The sequence below is a fragment of the Caretta caretta genome, chromosome 1, assembly GCF_965140235.1.
Source record: "Caretta caretta isolate rCarCar2 chromosome 1, rCarCar1.hap1, whole genome shotgun sequence".
Lineage (NCBI taxonomy): Eukaryota > Metazoa > Chordata > Testudines > Cheloniidae > Caretta > Caretta caretta.
In genome coordinates, this window is record NC_134206.1 from 188,426,059 (window position 1) to 188,446,799 (window position 20,741).

Below are 20,741 nucleotides of genomic sequence, written 5' to 3' on the forward strand. Positions count from 1 at the left end.
AATGTTTGATATACATATTTGTGAGTCTTTTTTCAAAAATGCTTTAAGATAAAATTCCACTTCACACTCCCCCCCCCTCCCCCAGCCAGTGTTAAATCCTTATTTAAAAACAAAAAAATTCCAAGACTTTTCTTCAAGTGGCATATTAGTGTGAAACTTTCTGACATTTCCTGGTCCACCATCTCATGGGGGGTAAGTTAAAAAGCTTAGTATAGGGCATACAACCAATTAATTGGGTACAAAATGTACAAATATATCTCTTTGAAGTATATATACCAGTATGATACTCTTGTTTCCTCTTAACTTGAATATATAGATTAATATGCCTTGTCCTCCATGGGAGAACTTCATAGGTCACTACTGTAGGTCTCCTAATTCTTAGGAAAAATAGAAAATAGGTGTGTTTTAAGTTGCTTTTGCCATTGCTTCACTTAGCCCCAAGAATCCCTAGAAAATAATATACTGCGAAAGATAAATGCAGCAATGTTTCTAAATGTCATGTTTCAGAACTTCCTATTAAACAGTAGTTATTTTCTAAAGTCCTTCCCTTGTGTTCAGCAGCAAGGTCAGAGACAAATCAATATTTATCAGAGCACAAAACTATTTATTATACATACAGTGAGCAATATACATGCCTAAACAGTGAAAGCAAAACTTGTAAATTTGGAGAACTAACATTCTCTGAAAAAGATCAGGATAGTTTAAGATATCAATAAACCCAGAGGGATGCAATGATTTTTAAGTGTTTTTGTGGAATTAAGGCTGGAAAAAATGAGCACCTCATTTTCTCTGACTTGCATCGACTGTCTCAGCTGATGGTTCTAGATACTTGGCCACTTCTTCTGATCCTCCCAGCAACATAATAGCGCAGCCCCGCTGATGCTGCAGCTGTGCTATCAGGCATCTGTACATGGAAGGCAGCAGGTTAAAACAGTCAGCAACAGTGAAAAGCAAAGGTTTAGATTTCAGTGAGCTCACCTTCATGAAAGGTATTTTAGAGAGTCACAAAGAAGGTCAAAAGTGACTTCTCCTTTTCAAAATGTTGCCAATTTCAGACCATATCTTCTGATGTGTTTGTATAGTGTCTAGCATAATGGAGATCCAATCCTCATTAGGACCTCATGGCACCACTGTAATGTAAATATTTAAGGATAATTTTGGAGAGCTTGTACTTCCTGGGGGATGAACATCCATGCATCAAGTTCTTTCAGTTAGTCTCTTGCTCATGGTATCATGCTTTTACCTTGTGTGGCATCATGCTCTCTTCATAGTCACCATCTAGTTAGGGCAACACCTTAACCTTTAACATATCTGCTGAACCGATCCAATACATTTGTGACAAATGCAAATACCAGATCTGCAGCATGTGTTCCAAAAGTCCTGTCACCTGATCAAGGAAGTTCTGGATTACTCACTATCCTCACGTCAAGTACCCCACATTACTCGCTATCCCCACATCAGAAAGCAGCTACTGGAGCCCCACATTTTGTAAATCTTTTGATGTTTATTTCTAGTTTAATGCAGCTGCTCATGTGCCACGTAGTATTTTCTATTCACATTTTTTAAAGTGGGCCTTTTGTTCTGTAGAGTGTTTTTATTTGCTCAAATATCTATTCAGGATGTTCCTCATTCATCTCTTGTATACTATTTCCTCCAAGTCTCTCTCCCATCTAGTCTTAATTTTCCTACAAATTCCTCATGCTTACCTAGAAGAAACTAGCCTCACCAGCCCAGGCTTATAGTAACCAAAGTCTAATGCCCTTTTAACAGTATATGTTACATGGGTTGGCCTTTCAGCCCAGTTTCCAGTGGACATGTCTCCATTGTTGCTATCTTAATTGGTTCTGTGAGCACAGATGTCAAGGACTGAATCAATGTGAAGACTGTAGTACCCTCCTACTTACCCTCCTCCCCCACAAATTGTTCACCCTGAAGATGATTCATACACATGGATGTCTGCACAGTCACTACTGCTCTGGAACATTTCTGTGCATTTAAAAAAAGGGCTTTCAGTCCCAGGATTGTCACTCTGTCTCCTTTTCTGAGCATTTGGAAGAACAAAGTGTGGCCTAAAATAATTCAAGTTCTTGGCACTGTGAAGGGAAATAGGCTTTTTTACCTATTTGGGGGTTTTAGCACCATTTTCACACAAGTGCCATGAAAGCATCGTTTCCAAATAATCCCTCGTTATGCTCCTTTAAAAGAGTTTTCGATGGACGGGTTAAATGTTTCCAGTATCAGGAATGTTCTGAAAGCCTGGGTCCTCTTGCGAATCTTTGATAAATAAGTGCTGAGTATTTTAACTAGAGACAGTCTTATTTTTTTTTAACTATTTCATTACTTTATGGATAATTTTAAGAGGAAGTTAATTTTTTTTAAAAAACCTGACTTCTTTCATTGGAAAAATATTTCTCTCTCACTTTGCTCATGGCCTCTTTCACTTGTTTCTCAGGCAGTAAATGAAAGGGTTCAACAGGGATTAGGATCGTATAAAAGCCCTCCAGGTCACAATCCAGTGAGTAGCTGGATCTCAGTTGTATGTACACAAAGAGCGAAACAGAGAGCAGGTCTGATGCATGGGTGGAAAAAGCTTTCCATCTCCCCTCTGGTGATTTCACTCCCAGGGTGGTGGGGAGGATGTAAATGTAAGAGACAAGGATGGTAGAAATAGTGAAGACCTGGATCGGGTCACCAAAGATAAAAATAATTAGTTTGTTGATGGAAGTGTCAGATATCCCTGAAGAGACCATTGAGAGTGAGGAGCCACAGAAAGATAATCTCAGTTAAAAATACCACTCATATGCAGCGTGGCATTGAGGCATCCAATGATACACAAGCTGATTACCAGCTTGATACAGTCAGCTGGATATGGCCATTCTATAAAGCAGTGGGTTATTTAGCGCTGCATAAGGGTTGTATGACATTGCTACAAAAAGGAGGCACTCTGAAGTTGCACAGCTACACAGGAAACCAAACTATGTAATACAGCCAGAGAAGAAAATGGCTTTTTTCTCCACTAAGAAGTTCACTAACATCTTGAGAGTAATAGTTGAGGAACAACAGGTGTCCGGAAGGGATGAGTTACTGAGGAAAGAGTACACCAGGGAATGAAGGCAAGAATTCATCTGCATTAATACCACCATGCCAAGATTCCCCACCAGGGTTATGAGATACATCACCGCAGTTTGGGATTATCTGTAAATCATAAAGGAACAAACTCTGTCACCCTTCTGTCATTGCTCCAGTATTTATCTGATGAAATGAGTAGATAAATATGAGGCAATTCAAAAGGTTTTAAATCAAATTTAAATTGTAACAAGGAATGGCTGTGTATCTTGGGGTAATGGATAGATAGGGGACACCCACCTACTATATAAGTGACTGCATAACTGGATAATATTGTTCGTGGATGCCACCTGAAGGTGCAGGGATCTGGTTGTAAGTAAATTGGTCTTAAAGAGGCAGTTTTTATTGTTCATATCCTTTCTAAAGTAAATGTGTAAAAAGATTAATGCACGGATTTAATCACAACTTCATTATGTGAATTACAGCTCTGAATGGGACTATTTTACTGGTACAACAGTCTTGAGCTTTTTGTATCTGATTTATAATGAATCCTATAAACTATTGAATTCAGTGACTAAATAACCTTTTTTTGAAATTTTCTTTCTCAGATATAAACATATTTTATAATGAGACTTTAACTATTTCTCTTTGTGATGCAGTTGCATTTGTTAGATGTAATTAGGACCTGCATCTGACATTTTGAAGGTCACATACAGGAGTTGTCATGGTAACTCACTAGGATGTAGGGGTTTTAAAAATCTTTTGGGCTAAATTCTGGAATGGAGGCTGTCATACAGATGAAATTAAACTGTCTGAGAGAAATATACCATAGAGTGTGTAGGTTTTATTAGGGATTTCAACTCAGTGGGTGAGCTCTTTAAAAGAAGGGTAGATACAGAAATTCATAAATCCTGCAATGACACACAATGCTGTCATAAATGTAGAAGGTCTGAGCATGGTGGGGTGAGTTAGTAAAAACAGATTTATCGGAGATGCTCCCATGTCTAAACCGGGAAATATTGGTTAGAAGAATTCTGGTTTTGCTGAGACCCATAGCTTTATGTTTATGTGTGTATTATGGCTGTTCTTTTGTTTTCATTACTATTGTGTACACACAGTCTCTTGATTTGTTATGCCTTTGTAGTACTGCATATTGATTAAGAGGTGTAGAGGAGAATAAGCAGTACAAATTTGTCTACCCTCAAAACCTGTTACATTAGGTACAGGCATAAGAGAAATCAGGAAGCTCAACTCAGTTCTGAAAGGCTTTAAGCAAACAGGGCAGAGCTGTGCCCAGAGCTGTATGTGCATAAGGAGCCATCCACATGGTCCACTACCAGGGTTGTGGCTCAGAGAGACACCTTGTCACCTGAAAGATTTAGCACTTGCAAGATATATCCTTAACAGATGTGCAGACGCGCATCCCCTTATGTGCACATTTACCGCTCACGTGTTTATACACAACAAATACATGAATGACGCCTGGCACTTGTATGATACGTTAGAGCAGAAGTATGGCCTAATGGTTAGGGCAGCAGCCACTGCTGTGGGAGTGAGTGCAGAGAATTGAACTTAATCACAGACATCCTGTGTGACTTTAGGCACATCATTGAGGGTATATCTGCAACACACACACAGGTATGATTGCAGCATGTGCAGACATTACTGAGCTAGCAGTGAAGCCATGGCGGCATGACCTGCAGCAGGTTTAGCCCCCTGAGTATAAGCCCAACAGGGAGCCTGGGTACATACACAGGCAACTAGCCCATGCCTCCATGTCTTCACTGCTGTGGTACCCAAGCTAGTTATATTAAAGCTAGCTCAGGAATGTCTACAACCCCTCTGATTGCAGTGTAGTTTCTGAGCATCAGAACAATGGGGATGACTGCACTTCCCTACCTCATAGGGGTATTTTGAGGGTATTGTGAGAGGCATAGCTGTTTCAGTAATGGGGGATCATATGAATACCTAAGATATCTATAGACTTTACATCTTCAAAGCACTGTGTGAACTTTCTATAACGTCAGTTTTGTCATTCTTTGTTTCTAACTTGCAGCAATAAGAGTGAAGGGATACTATATTTGCGTGAAATGCTAGGTAATGTCGGGACTAAAACGAGGCATGTTTAAAAGATATGACTAACTTCAATAGTCAAGCAGCACTTTGTAGGTTCAGTCCCAAATCAAATTTCTAGCATAAATTAATTCATAATTCAGTGTTAAAGTATTTGAGCATGCAACCTAACGTTTGCTTTTCACAAGCATAATTCAGTTGCATGAATCCTTATGGGAAGCAAACACAAAAAGCATGTGGAAGTGGCTGAAAAAATTTATTTAAAATTTAATCTTCTGATTTGCTTATTGTATGCGTGCACAGTACTCATCTCCCTGTAGTATATTCTCACGTGTCAGAGGTGCATCTCCTTTTTGGAATATTTCTTAAATGAAAGATTCCAGAGTCCCAGGAGGCTGATTGTGGTGTGAGTTTTAAAATCCGTCTCTGACCAGGAGAGTGTGAAGGAAGCCATTTTTTGGCTGAGTGAATATTACTACTTGTAACTTTAATTTAATTCATTTATTTGCTTTCTTTAATATAAATTTGATAAAATATTTATTGAAACAAGCCCCCCAGAAAGTCAGTATTTTTAAATGAAAGTATTTGAAAGATATTATGAAAAAATCAGTAATTTCCATGTGTTCACCTAGCTAGTGGCAGATTAGTCACTGGGCCAAAGTGGCCCGTCCCAAGGGGGCCCTGGAAAAATGGGTGCCCCCATGACCCACTCCACCCGCCTGGGGCTCCAGTTGTGGTGGGGACTTGCCCCACTCCACCCGCCCAGCATGGGGGGTGGGTGGACTGAGCGGGGCAAGCCCCCGGGCTCTGACCACACTCCCTGGCAGGAGTGCTGGGAAGGGAGGCAGGAGGGACTGCAGGCAGAAGGGGTGGGGAGGGGCCCCCACTTGCTCTGGCCCGGGGCGTCACAAAATCCTAATCCACCCCTGCACCTAGGTCCTGCAGGAAGGGTTGAAAGGAGTTAGTAGCTGTTAGATTCTTTCTCAGCATTGCTCACTCAGAAATGCAGACAATGGAGGAATTCATCTGTTCTTTGGAAGAAAAGCACCTTCTCTTGCTTGCTCTGGAAAACCTGGGGTGTAAATCCAAAACCAATATTTATTTATAATTCTCAGTGATCCTCTCCCCTGCTTCTGAAGCAATCCCCAGCATTTCATCACCTTTTGGGTGAATTCAGTTATATCTGTTGGGTTATCTGACTTTAGGACCTAATCTTAGAAATGTCTTAGACCCCAGGGTCAAACGCAGCACCAGAAGCAATTAAAATTCTATTTCTTGTCTTCTAGGTTCAGTGTTTGCCTGGATATGGTTTTCTCTCTTCTCAGTTTCAGCTGAGTTAGACTTCATGGACTCAGTATTGTGGGTGTATATATGTAAAACCCAACAAACTAGACCAAGTTACCACTAAGAATGCAAAATGTCAGAGAATGCATCAAAATCAGTATCAAAGGGAAGAGCCATCTATAAAGTGCTTTTATTTTAAAAGTGTGGTGGATGCCGCAGGAATCGCCAAATTCTGCCACATAATTGTTTTTTATTGCCCTTATTTGAACATCCATTGATCATCCCAATTGAAACAGCCATGGCAATTTGGAAATGTGGGTGTGGTATGTGTGAGAGAGAGTGAGTGCTCACTGGAAAGCCACACCTTTCAATTGACTTTCTTCCCTTATTTCCATATACAATGTGTGAAGGAGCAGTGATTGAGTCATTTGATAGCAGCCTATCAGATCAGTATCCCATTTCCTTTCTTCTTGTATTGTGCCAGCAGCCCTTTCAGGGTCCTGGATTTATCAAGTGAGTCCTGAACTTCTCTCTCAATTACACCCTGGCCTGGCATTGTGTTCATTGGGAGGACAAGCTCAGCATTCAAGGACCAACAGCTTCCATTTTCTGACTAAGGAAGAAACAAAATAGAATAAAGCAGGAAAGAGAAGAGAGAATTTTGGAGAAAACATTTTAAAAATCTGTACTTTTAGGTAACTGAAATTCAGTGAGCCCGTCACAGCAGCAGCACCTCAGTGCTGAGAAAGGGCTCCTCGATTTTATAGATAAGTCTGTGTGCACGACATCCGTCACAGTGGAAATTGCTGTTCCTTTATCCAGTAGGTGAGGATATATTTATTTCCCCACTTTTGGGTGGATATATGGACTTTTATAACAGCAAGTTGGTGAGGCAAGACAAAGATGGAGGTGAGGCTAGAAAGTGTGGCAAGCTCCCGGGAAGTGTGAGAGGAGGGGTGTGTGTTTGTTTAATATATTTGAACATCCTTTGCCAGAATGGTGTGTGGACTGAGGGTGGCTTATGGTTTCCTGCTCCATGGATTCTGATGTGACTTCAGTGGTCAGACATAGCAGTTGTCAACAGTTTGGTAAGACAACGGTAACCATTTCTCTTCATCTCCTCCCCCACCAGCGTCATTCATGCCTTTGTGACCTCAAGATTAGATTGTTTCAACGAACCCTACATAGAGTCATGCTAGAAGACCACTCAGAAGATGCATGATACAGAATGCAGTTTTCCATCTGCTCCATGGTTTTAACCACAATGTGAATAGCTCTCCAGTGACTACAGTTGGGCTTCTAATTCTGGACAGAATTCAAGACATTTCCAGTGGGACATTGCTCAGAGAGAACCTCTCCTTCGTTCCTCCCCAGTGACAGCTGAGATCAGCGGAGAGTTCTGGTGCTATAACAGTCCCTGGATTTGAGCTTCCCAATGTAGGGCATTCTCAGTGGAGGCCTCTTCACTCTGAGATTCATTTCCCCTGTTGGTCTTGTGCAGCCTGTTGAAATTCAGGATATGGTGTCTGGCTCATCCATTTGTTCATGCTTTTCCCTGAGCGGGGGATGATTTCAGGATTCTTGCATAGCAGAACTCCTAGGTTAATTTATTGGGATTGAGTTTGACTATTGTATTTTATACATCGTTTTACAGATTAATGTACAATCACCCAAGCCTATTGTGTTGGGTGTATTTAAAAAAAAAAATCTATCAATAACAGATCAGGATTGCCCAATGTAAAGTTGTTCTTTAGCATATTATGAAAAGGATCAGAGAACTCACCCAATTTATTGTTGTACAGTAGAAAAAAATATTAAATATGTACTGATAGAATGGGGTAAGGATGTCTGCTCTGTTTAGATATTAGATAACCTACAGAACTTTTTAGTCAACAGGAAGTTAGGCTCTCAATTGATATTTTACTAAGCAGACAATCCTTAAAGGCACAGACCTCAAATCTTATGGTGCCCTGGAACACCAGAATCATCATTTTAATAATTGAGATATATCTGACTTTTCGGAATACTTAATATTAAGCCGTTTGTCAGTACTTTGTCTTAAAACAACAATCGTTTGTCTATACCCTTGTAGTATTCCAGTGCATATAAAAAACCCCTATCAATTAGCTAACTTTGCTTCAATAGAAATGTATAATATAAATAAAACAACTATTTTTAAATTCTATACATCATTTTAACAGTTCCACTTTTCTTCAATGAGCCTTCTAGGTGGTTTTATTTGTCTCTGACTTTCTTGGATGCTTTACTGCGTGACTCTCTAAATCATTTGTCAATTTCTTTCTTAGGAGTCTCTGAGCAAAAGGACCGGTTTCAGAGTAGCAGCCGTGTTAGTCTGTATTCGCAAAAAGAAAAGGAGTACTTGTGGCACCTTAGAGACTAACAAATTTATTTGAGCATAAGCTTTCGTGAGCTACAGCTCACGAAATCGGATGCATTCAGTGGAAAATACAGTGGGGAGATTTATATACATAGAGAACATGAAACAATGGGTGTTACCATACACACTGTAAGGAGAGTGATCACTTAAGGTGAGCTATTACCAGCAGCAGCAAATACTCACCAGCAACCACACACCAACAGAACCACTAACCCAGGAACCTATCCTTGCAACAAACCCTGTTGCCAACTGTGTCCACATGTCTACTCAGGGGACACCATCATAGGGCCTAATCACATCATCCACACTATCAGAGGCTCGTCCACCTGCACATCTATCAATGTGATATATGCCATCATGTGCCAGCAATGCCCCTCTGCCGTGTACATTGGTCAAACTTGACAGTCTCTACGTAAAAGAATAAATGGACACAAATCAGACGTCAATAATTATAACATTCAAAAACCAGTCAGAGAACACTTCAATCTCTTTGGTCACTCTATTACAGACCTAAAAGTTGCAATTCTTCAACAAAAAAACTTCAAAAACAGACTCCAATGATAGACTGCTGAATTGGAATTAATTTGCAAACTGGATACAGTTAACTTAGGCTTGAATAAAGACTGGGAGTGGATGGGTCATTACACAAAGTGAAACTATTTCCCCATGTTTATTTCCCCCCGCCCCCACTGTTCCTGGATTTGAGCTTCCCAATGTAGGGCATTCTCAGTGGAGGCCTCTTCACTCTGAGATTCATTTCCCCTGTTGGTCTTGTGCAGCCTGTTGAAATTCAGGATATGGTGTCTGGCTCATCCATTTGTTCATGCTTTTCCCTGAGCGGGGGATGATTTCAGGATTCTTGCATAGCAGAACTCCTAGGTTAATTTATTGGGATTGAGTTTGACTATTGTATTTTATACATCGTTTTACAGATTAATGTACAATCACCCAAGCCTATTGTGTTGGGTGTATTTAAAAAAAAAAATCTATCAATAACAGATCAGGATTGCCCAATGTAAAGTCAACTTCTTGTCAACTGCTGGAAATGGCCCACCTTGATTATCACTACAGAAGGTTTTTGTCCCCCGCTGTCCTGCTGGTAATAGCTCACCTTAAGTGATCATTCTCGTTACAGTGTGTATGGTAACATCCATTGTTTCATGTTCTCTGTGTATATAAATCTCCCCACTGTATTTTCCACTGAATGCATCCGATGAAGTGAGCTGTAGCTCACGAAAGCTTATGCTCAAATAAATGTTAGTCTCTAAGGTGCCACAAGTACTCCTTTTCTTCCTGAGCAAAAGGAATTTCATAGATTTTAAGGCCTAAAGGAGCCATTATAATAATCTAGTCTGACTTTCTGCATAACACAAGCCATATAATTTCACTCAATCAGGGAATTCTCAGATACGTCCGACTCCTTTTTGGGAAGCCATCTTTCAATCATTTCTATTTTATGTGGTGAATTTACCTCCTGAAATAAGATGCATTTCTAAGCAGTATTCTCCTAGATCCTCCTACAATTATGGAACCTTTCCTTTGTGTTACCCACAGTACTACAGAGTTTAATGGAATTATTCTTGCTTTGAACTGGTCATTTCATCCAACCCATATCCTTCATTTCTAAAGGTGAATGGTTATACAGTTTCTCTTCTGAGGTACGTACTACTTGACTTCAGTGTTTTTGGTCTCTGTTCAAAATGTGAGCATAATTGGCTATTTCTATTATGTTTCATACACATGGATATTTTCAGTGGTCTGTTAAACATTAGTTTCATGGAAGTCTCACCTCTGCATGGATATATTACTGATCTATGTCTTAAGTGTATTTAATGCTATTCTTACTGGAATTCTTTGGATGGCATCAATGTAATAATTTATATATATCTTGCATAAATCTTTCTACCATACCATTGACTTGGGGCCATTGTGGTGGTTGGTGTATATGTGTATGAATCCCAATTCATTTGAAAAATTAGTGTCTCCTGGCAGAAAGAGCTGGGGCAAAGATGAAATTTATAGTACTGCTATTTGTTCCTTTCCTAACACTGTCATCTGTCACTACCATCTAGAGCAGATATATCCTCTTTTACAGCAATAGATTTTGTCCAGATAGTATTTCAGAGTATGTCTCAGGCAAGTCAGTTTCCCATATTTATCATCAGAATTTCTTGCCATTTCCACTGCGGTTTTGGAATAGAATAGCTGTCCTGGGATGGGAGAAGATAGGACATGCAACCAGGAACAATTACTTATATGTAATCAAATTTGTTGTAGTCTGTCCTCTTCTTCCATTTTACTTTCCTCCATGCTTTGGGAATTTTTGTCTCCTTTTTAACTAACTGATGTATTAGAGTCATATATTTTAAAGCCTGAAGAGATCATCTAGTCATTTTTCCTGGATGGTCAAATTCACTAAATTGTTTCAGTGAAACAAAAAATTCTGGACAAAACATTTTCGATTCAACTTTTCGATTCAAAACAACTTTCTTTCAAACTTTCTTTCAATTTTATTACAATTAAAAATGTAAGGAAAGAAACAAACACTTTGTTCAACCCGAAATGATTTTTTTCTGACATTTTTGGTTCCCTGAAAATTTTGAAAGATGTTTGTTTTGCGTATTTTTGTTCAATTTTTTGGTTGGACCACTGAACTGAAAAGTGGGTTATTTATGTACCAATTAGGGCTGTTGATTAATCGCAATTAACTCAAAAAAATAATTTAATTGCAGTTTTAATTGCACTATTAAACAATAGAATACCAATTGAAATTTATTAAATATTTTGGATGTTTTTCTACATTTTCATATATATTGTATTCTGTGTTGTAATTGAAATCAAAGTGTATATTATTTTTTATTACAAATATTTGCACTGTAAAAATTATAAACAAAAGAAATAGTATTTTTCAATTCATCCCATACAAGTACTGTAGTGCGATCTCTTTGTCATGAAAGTGCAACTTACAAATATAGATTTTTTTGTCACATAACTGCACTAAAAAACAAAACAATGTAAAACTTTAGAGCCTACAAGTCCACTCAGTACTACTTCTTGTTCAGCCAAACGCTAAAAGAAACAAGTTTGTTTACATTTTTTGGAGATAATGCTGCCCACTTATTATTTACAATGTCACCTGAAGTAAGAACAGATATTCGCATGGCACTTTTGTAGCCGGCATTGCAAGGTGCTAGATACGCTAAACATTCATATGCCCCTTCATGTTTTGGCCGCCATTCCAGAGGACATGCTTCCATGCTGATGACGCTTGTTAAAAAAATATGTTCATTAAATTTGTGAATGAAACCTTGGGGGAGAATTGAATGTCCCCTGCTCTGTTTTACCTACATTCTGCCATATATTTCACGTTATAGCAGTCTCGGATGATGACCCAGCACATATTGTTCATTTTAAAAACACTTTCATTGCAGATTTGACAAAACGCAAAGAAGGTACCAGTGTGAGATTTCTAAAGATAGCTACAGTACTCGACCCAAGGTTTAAGAATTTGAAGTGCCTTCCAAAATCTGAAAGGGATGAGGTCTGGAGCATGCTTTCACAAGTCTTAAAAGAGTAACACTCTGATGTGGAAACTACAGTACCTGAACCACCAAAAAAAGAAAATCAGCTTTCTGCTGGTGGCATCTGACTCAGATAATGAAAATGAACATTCGTCGGCCTGCTCTGCTTTGGATTGTTATCGAGCAGTTCCCGCTTTCAGGTGACATTGTAAACAAGAATCAGGCAGCATTATGTCCTGCAAATGTAAACAAACTTGTTTGTCTGAGAGATTGGCTGAACAAGAAGTAGGACAGAATGGACTTACAGCCTCTAAAATTGTACATGGTTTTATTTCTGAATGCATGTTTTTTTATACATAATTCTACAATTGTAAGTTCAACTTTCATGATGGAGATTGCACAACAGTACTTGTATTAGGTGAATTGAAAAATACTATCCTTTTTAAAAAAAGAAAAGTAGTACTTGTGGCACCTTAGAGATTAACCAATTTATTTGAGCATAAGCTTTCATGAGCTACAGCTCACTTCACGAAAACTTATGCTCAAATAAATTGGTTAGTCTCTGAGCCCTGGTCTACACTAGGACTTTAGGTCGAATTTAGCAGCGTTAAATCGATGTAAACCTGTACCCGTCCACACGATGAAGCCCTTTTTTCGACTTAAAGGGCTCTTAAAATCGATTTCCTTACTCCACCCCTGACAAGTGGATTAGCGCTTAAATCGGCCTTGCCGGTTCGAATTTGGTGTACTGTGGACACAATTCAACGGTATTGGCCTCCGGGAGCTAGCCCAGAGTGCTCCATTGTGACCACTCTGGACAGCACTCTCAACTCAGATGCACTGCCCAGGTAGACAGGAAAACAACCGCGAACTTTTGAATCTCATTTCCTGTTTGGCCAGCGTGGCAAGCTGCAGGTGACCATGCAGAGCTCATCAGCAGAGGTGACCATGCAGAGCTCATCAGCAGAGGTGGCCATGATGGAGTCCCAGAATCACAAAAGAGCTCCAGCATGGACTGAACGGGAGGTATAGGATCTGATCACTGTAAGGGGAGAGGAATCCGTGCTATCAGAACTCCGTTCCAGTTTTCGAAATGCCAAAACCTTTGTCAAAATCTCCCAGGGCATGAAGGACAGAGTCCATAACAGGGACCAGAAGCAGTGCCACGTGAAACTGAAGGAGCTGAGGCAAGCCTACCAGAAAACCAGAGAGGCAAATGGGTCAGAGCCCCAAACATGCCGCTTCTATGATGAGTTGCAGGCCATTTTAGGGGGTTCAGCCACCACTACCCAAACCGTGTTGTTTGACTCCTTCAATGGAGATGGAGGCAACACGGAAGCAGGTTTTGGGGACGAAGAAGATGATGATGATGATGATGAGGTTGTAGGTAGCTCACAGCAAGCAAGCGGAGAAACCGGTTTTCCCGACAGCCAGGAACAGTTTCTCACCCTGGACCTGGAGCCAGTACCCCTGAACCCACCCAAGGCTGCCTCCTGGACCCAGCAGGCGGAGAAGGGACCTCCGGTGAGTGTACCTTTTAAAATACTATACATGGTTTAAAAGCAAGCATGTGAAAAGATTAATTTGCCCTGGCATTCGCGGCTCTCCTGGATGTACTCCCAAAGCCTTTACAAAAGGTTTTTGGAGAGGGCAGCCTTATTGCGTCCTCCATGGTAGGACACTTTACCACTCCAGGCCAGTAGCACATACTCGGGAATCATTGTACAACAAAGCATTGCAGTGTATGTTTGCTGGCGTTCAAACAACATCCGTTCTTTATCTCTCTGTGTTATCCTCAGGAGAGTGAGACATCATTCATAGAATCATAGAATATAAGGGTTGGAAGGGACCCCAGAAGGTCATCTAGTCCAACCCCCTGCTCGAAGCAGGACCAAATCCCAGTTAAATCATCCCAGCCAGGGCTTTGTCAAGCCTGACCTTAAAAACCTCTAAGGAAGGAGATTCTACCACCTCCCTAGGTAACGCATTCCAGTGTTTCACCACCCTCTTAGTGAAAACGTTTTTCCTAATATCCAATCTAAACCTCCCCCACTGCAGCTTGAGACCATTACTCCTCGTTCTGTCATCTGCTACCATTGAGAACAGTCTAGAGCCATCCTCTTTGGAACCCCCTTTCAGGTAGTTGAAAGCAGCTATCAAATCCCCCCTCATTCTTCTCTTCTGCAGGCTAAACAATCCCAGCTCCCTCAGCCTCTCCTCATAACTCATGTGTTCCAGACCCCTAATCATTTTTGTTGCCCTTCGCTGGACTCTCTCCAATTTATCCACATCCTTCTTGAAGTGTGGGGCCCAAAACTGGACACAGTACTCCAGATGAGGCCTCACCAATGTCGAATAGAGGGGAACGATCACGTCCCTCGATCTGCTCGCTATGCCCCTACTTATACATCCCAAAATGCCATTGGCCTTCTTGGCAACAAGGGCACACTGCTGACTCATATCCAGCTTCTCGTCCACTGTCACCCCTAGGTCCTTTTCCGCAGAACTGCTGCCTAGCCATTCGGTCCCTAGTCTGTAGCGGTGCATGGGATTCTTCCGTCCTAAGTGCAGGACCCTGCACTTATCCTTATTGAACCTCATCAGATTTCTTTTGGCCCAATCCTCCAATTTGTCTAGGTCCTTCTGTATCCTATCCCTACCCTCCAGCGTATCTACCACTCCTCCCAGTTTAGTATCATCCGCAAATTTGCTGAGAGTGCAATCCACACCATCCTCCAGATCATTTATGAAGATATTGAACAAAACCGGCCCCAGGACCGACCCTTGGGGCACTCCACTTGATACCGGCTGCCAACTAGACATGGAACCATTGATAACTACCCGTTGAGCCCGACAATCTAGCCAGCTTTCTACCCACCTTATAGTGCATTCATCCAGCCCATACTTCCTTAACTTGCTGACAAGAATACTGTGGGAGACCGTGTCAAAAGCTTTGCTAAAGTCAAGAAACAATACATCCACTGCTTTCCCTTCATCCACAGAACCAGTAATCTCATCATAAAAGGCGATTAGATTAGTCAGGCATGACCTTCCCTTGGTGAATCCATGCTGGCTGTTCCTGATCACTTTCCTCTCATGCAAGTGCTTCAGGATTGATTCTTTGAGGACCTGCTCCATGATTTTTCCAGGGACTGAGGTGAGGTTGACTGGCCTGTAGTTCCCAGGATCCTCCTTCTTCCCTTTTTTAAAGATTGGCACTACATTAGCCTTTTTCCAGTCATCCGGGACTTCCCCCGTTCGCCACGAGTTTTCAAAGATAATGGCCAATGGCTCTGCAATCACAGCCGCCAATTCCTTCAGCACTCTCGGATGCAACTCGTCCGGCCCCATGGACTTGTGCACGTCCAGCTTTTCTAAATAGTCCCTAACCACCTCTATCTCCACAGAGGGCTGGCCATCTCTTCCCCATTTTGCGATGCCCAGCGCAGCAGTCTGGGAGCTGACCTTGTTAGTGAAAACAGAGGCAAAAAAAGCATTGAGTACATTAGCTTTTTCCACATCCTCTGTCACTAGGTTGCCTCCCTCATTCAGTAAGGGGCCCACACTTTCCTTGGCTTTCTTCTTGTTGCCAACATACCTGAAGAAACCCTTCTTGTTACTCTTGACATCTCTGGCTAGCTGCAGCTCCAGGTGCGATTTGGCCCTCCTGATATCATTCCTACATGCCCGAGCAATATTTTTATACTCTTCCCTGGTCATATGTCCAATCTTCTACTTCTTGTAAGCCTCTTTTTTATGTTTAAGATCTGCTAGGATTTCACCATTAAGCCAAGCTGGTCGCCTGCCATATTTACTATTCTTTCGACTCATCGGGATGGTTTGTCCCTGTAACCTCAACAGGGATTCCTTGAAATACAGCCAGCTCTCCTGGACTCCTTTCCCCTTCAAGTTAGTCCCCCAGGGGATCCTGGCCATCCGTTCCCTGAGGGAGTCGAAGTCTGCTTTCCTGAAGTCCAGGGTTCGTATCCTGCTGCTTACCTTCCTTCCCTGCGTCAGGATCCTGAACTCAACCAACTCATGGTCACTGCCTCCCAGATTCCCATCCACTTTTGCTTCCCCCACTTTGTGAGCAGCAGGTCAAGAAAAGCGCCCCCCCCCCAGTTGGCTCCTCTAGCACTTGTGCCAGGAAATTGTCCCCAGGAAATTGACCATTCATGGTCACCTGGTTGAAATAGGGTGCTTTTCTTCAGGGGACACTCAGAGGTGCCCATTCCTGCTGGGCTGTTTGCCTGTGGCTGAACAGAAATGTTCCCCGCTGTTAGCCACGGGGAGGGAGGAGGGTTGAGGGGGTAGCCAAGCGGTGGGGGGAGGCAAAATGCGACCTTGTAATGAAAGCACATGTGCTATGTATGTAATGTTAACAGCAAGGTTTACCCTGAAAGAGTGTAGCCACTGTTTTATAAAATGTGTCTTTTTAAATACCGCTGTCCCTTTTTTTTTCTCCACCAGCTGCATGTGCTTCAGTGATCACAGGATCTTCTCCTTCCCAGAGGCTACGGAAGATTAGAAAGAAAAAAAAACGCACTTGTGATGAAATGTTCTCTGAGCTCATGCTGTCCTCCCTTACTGACAGAGCACAGACGAATGCGTGGAGGCAAATAATGTCAGAGTACAGGAAAGCACAAAATGACCGGGAGGAGACATGGTGGGCTGAAGAGAGTAAGTGGCGGGCTGAAGACAGGGCTGAAGCTCAAATGTGGTGGCAGCGTGATGAGAGGAGGCAGGATTCAATGCTGAGGCTGCCGGAGGATCAAAACAATATGCTCCAGTGTATGGTTGAGCTGCAGCAAAGGCAGCTGGAGCACAGACTGCCGCTACAGCCCCTGTGTAACCAACCACCCTCCTCCCCAAGTTCCATAGCTTCCTCATCCAGAAGCCCAAGAACGCGGTGGGGGGGCCTCTGGCCAACCAGCCACTCCACCACAGAGGATTGCCCAAAAAACAGAAGACTGGCATTCAATAAATTTTAAAGTTGTAAACTTTTAAAGTGCTGTGTCGCATTTTCCTTACCTCCTCCACCACTCCTCCTGGGTTACCTTAGTAGTCATCCCCCTATTTGTGTGATGAATGAATAAAGAATGCATGAATGTGAAGCAACAATGACTTCATTGACTCTGCAAGCAGTGATCGAAGGGAGGAGGGGAGGATGGTTAGCTTACAGGGAAGTAGAGTGAATCAAGGGGCAGGGGGTTTCATCAAGGAGAAACAAACAGGACTTTCACACCGCAGCCTGTTCAGTCATGAAACTGGTTTTCAAAGCTTTTCTGATGCGCACCGCGCCCTCCTGTGCTCTTCTAACCGCCCTGGTGTCTGGCTGCGCGTAACCAGCAGCCAGGTGATTTGCCTCAACCTCCCACCCCGCCATAAACGTCTCCCCCTTACTCTCAAAGATATTGTGGAGCGCACAGCAAGCAGTAATAACAGTGGGAATATTGGTTTCGCTGAGGTCGAAGCGAGTCAGTAAACTGCGCCAGCGCGCCTTTAAACATCCAAATGCACATTCTACCACCATTCTGCACTTGCTCAGCCTGTAGTTGAACAGCTCCTGACTACTGTCCAGGCTGCCTGTGTATGGCTTCATGAGCCATGGCATTAAGGGGTAGGCTGGGTCCCCAAGGATAACTATAGGCATTTCAACATCCCCAATGGTTATTTTCTGGTCTGGGAATAAAGTCCCTTCCTGCAGCTTTTGAAACAGACCAGAGTTCCTGAAGATGCGAGCGTCATGTACCTTTCCTGGCCATCCCACGTTGATGTTAGTGAAACGTCCCTTATGATCCACCAGAGCTTGCAGCACCATTGAAAAGTACCCCTTGCAGTTTATGTACTCGGCGGCTTGGTGCTCCGGTGCCAAGATAGGGATATGGGTTCTGTCTATGGCCCCACCACAGTTAGGGAATCCCATTGCAGCAAAGCCATCCACTATGACCTGCACATTTCCCAGGGTCACTACCCTTGATATCAGCAGATCTTTGATTGCGTGGGCTACTTGAATCACAGCAGCCCCCACAGTAGATTTGCTCACTCCAAATTGTTTCCCAACTGACCGGTAGCTGTCTGGCACTGCAAGCTTCCACAGGGCTATTGCCACTTGCTTCTCAACTGTGAGGGCTGCTCTCATCTTGGTATTCATGCGCTTCAGGGCAGGGGAAAGCAAGTCACAAAGTTCCATGAAAGTGCCCTTACGCATGTGAAAGTTTCGCAGCCACTGGGAATCGTCCCCGACCCGCAACACTATGCGGTCCCACCAGTCTGTGCTTGTTTCCCGAGCCCAGAATCGGCGTTCCACAGCATGAACCTGCCCCATTAGCACCATGATGCATGCATTGGCAGGGCCCATGCTTTCAGAGAAATCTGTGTCCATGTCCTGATCACTCACGCGACCGCGCTGACGTCGCCTCCTCGCCTGGTATCGCTCTGCCAGGTTCTGGTTCTGCATATACTGCTTGGATAATGCGTGTGGTGTTTAATGTGCTCCTAATTGTCAAAGTGAGCTGAGCGGCCTCCATGCTTGCCTTGGTATGGTGTCCGCACAGAAAAAAGGTGCGGAACGATTGTCTGCCGTTGCTCTGACGGAGAGAGGGGCAACTGATGACATGGCTTACAGGGAATTAAAATCAACAAAGGGGGTGGCTTTACATCAAGGAGTATTTCAGGCAGGACTTCACGGAGGGTTCCAGTAAGAAATGATGCACCTAAGTAATTGTTCTTATTGAAACAAGTAGGTTGGTCTGGCCTCTGATTGATACATGGCTAGATTTACTTCGCTGCACCTTCTCTGTGAGTGACTGCAGTGTGATCTAGAAGAATGAGTCCCCTAGACAGGGGAGGGGGGGAAGCAAATGAGTACAAAACAAATCTGGTCTATTTCTTGTTTTGATACACTCCATCTATCTTTTACATCTTTGGCTGGCAGCAGACGGTGCAGAAGGACTGCAAGCCATCCACATCTCATGGCTGCTCGGCAGAAGATGGTACAATAGGACTGCTAGCAATCTGTATCGCCTGCCTGCTCACCATAAGATGGTTCAATAGGACTGACTGCAGGACCAAAGAGAATGACCTGGTCAAGTCACTTCTAATGTAGTCCCTGCACCCATGTCTGCCCAGGCGCTCCTGGCCGATGTGGCCAGGAGCACCTCGGACATGACGATGACGGCCAGCAGTCCTATTGTACTGTCTGCTGCCACAAGGCAAGGGGTTGCTGCTGCTGTGTAGCAATGCATACCACGTCTGCCAGCACCTAGGGGACATATGGTGACGGTTACCTGAGCGGGCTCCATGCTTGCCGTGGTATGGCGTCTGCACAGGTAACTCAAGAAAAAAGGCGCAAAACAATTGTCGTCTGCTGCTTTCACGGAGGGAGGGAGGGAGGTAACGGGGGCCTGATGATATGTACCCAGAACCACCCGTGACAATGTTTTAGCCCCATCAGGCATTGGGATCTCAACCCAGAATTCCAATGGGCGGCGGAGACTGCGGGAACTGTGGGATAGCTACCCACAGTGCAGCGCTCCGGAAGTCGACGCTTGCCTCGGTACTGTGGAAGCACTCCGCCGAGTTAATGCACTTAATGCCCTTAGAGCATTTTCTGTGGGGACACACACACTCGAATATATAAAACCGATTTCTAAAAAAACGACTTCTATAAATTCGACCTGATTTCATAGTGTAGACAAACCCTAAGGTGCCACAAGTAGTACTCTTCTTTTTGCGAATACAGACTAACACGGCTGCTACTCTGAAATTTGTCGTTATTTTTTGTTTTTTTTACAGTGCAAATACTTGTAATCAAAAATAAATATAAAATGAGCACTCTGCACTTTTATTCTGTGTTGTAACTGAAATCAATATATTTGAAAATATAGAAAACATCCAAAATGTTTAAATAAATGGTATTCTATTGTTGTTTAACAGTGTTATTAATTGCTATTAATTGAAATAAATTTTTTAATCGCTTGACAGCCCTTGTACCAATAGTATTGAGAGTCTCATGAAATAAGAGCCTTTTGATGTAATTAAAAGACTTTTACTTAGAATTGTATTAACCTGTTTTACAGAGGTTGCCAAAGACTTGTAAAATGGAAATAACTTTATGTCACTACTGGCCAGAGTTAAAAGGTTTCATATCTCACTGCCATTCCCTGAACTACCCAGGCCTACTTAAAATCAGGAATCTAGAGTAATTCCATTATAAATTCTCTGAATGAGCTAGCCAGCAGCCCCTCATTATTTTGATCAGAATGGTTTCTAATATCATTACAGAGATCTTATAATACCATTAATACTGTTGTGTGCTAAAAACATTCTGATTTCCTAATAAAGCCCAATGGACTTAATTACAATTTACAGAAACCATTACTGCAAAATGTTTATAA

At 42.5% G+C, this 20,741-nt stretch overlaps 1 protein-coding gene and 1 long non-coding RNA gene across 2 annotated transcripts in view; one reads left to right on the forward strand and one right to left on the reverse strand.

Annotated features, from left to right (window-relative positions):
• Positions 1 to 599: 599 nt before the first annotated feature.
• The window catches only part of LOC125644993 (uncharacterized), a 38,901-nt gene continuing 18,759 nt past the window's right edge, over positions 600 to 20,741 (reverse strand). Inside the window, exon 3 of the long non-coding RNA XR_007359163.2 lies at positions 600 to 904. This is a non-coding gene — a long non-coding RNA (uncharacterized LOC125644993). The remainder of the gene's footprint in view (positions 905 to 20,741) is intronic.
• The window catches only part of GABRR3 (gamma-aminobutyric acid type A receptor subunit rho3), a 99,590-nt gene continuing 82,062 nt past the window's right edge, over positions 3,214 to 20,741 (forward strand). Inside the window, exon 1 of the mRNA XM_048869771.2 lies at positions 3,214 to 3,438. The gene's annotated coding sequence lies outside the window, so the exon portion shown is untranslated. The remainder of the gene's footprint in view (positions 3,439 to 20,741) is intronic.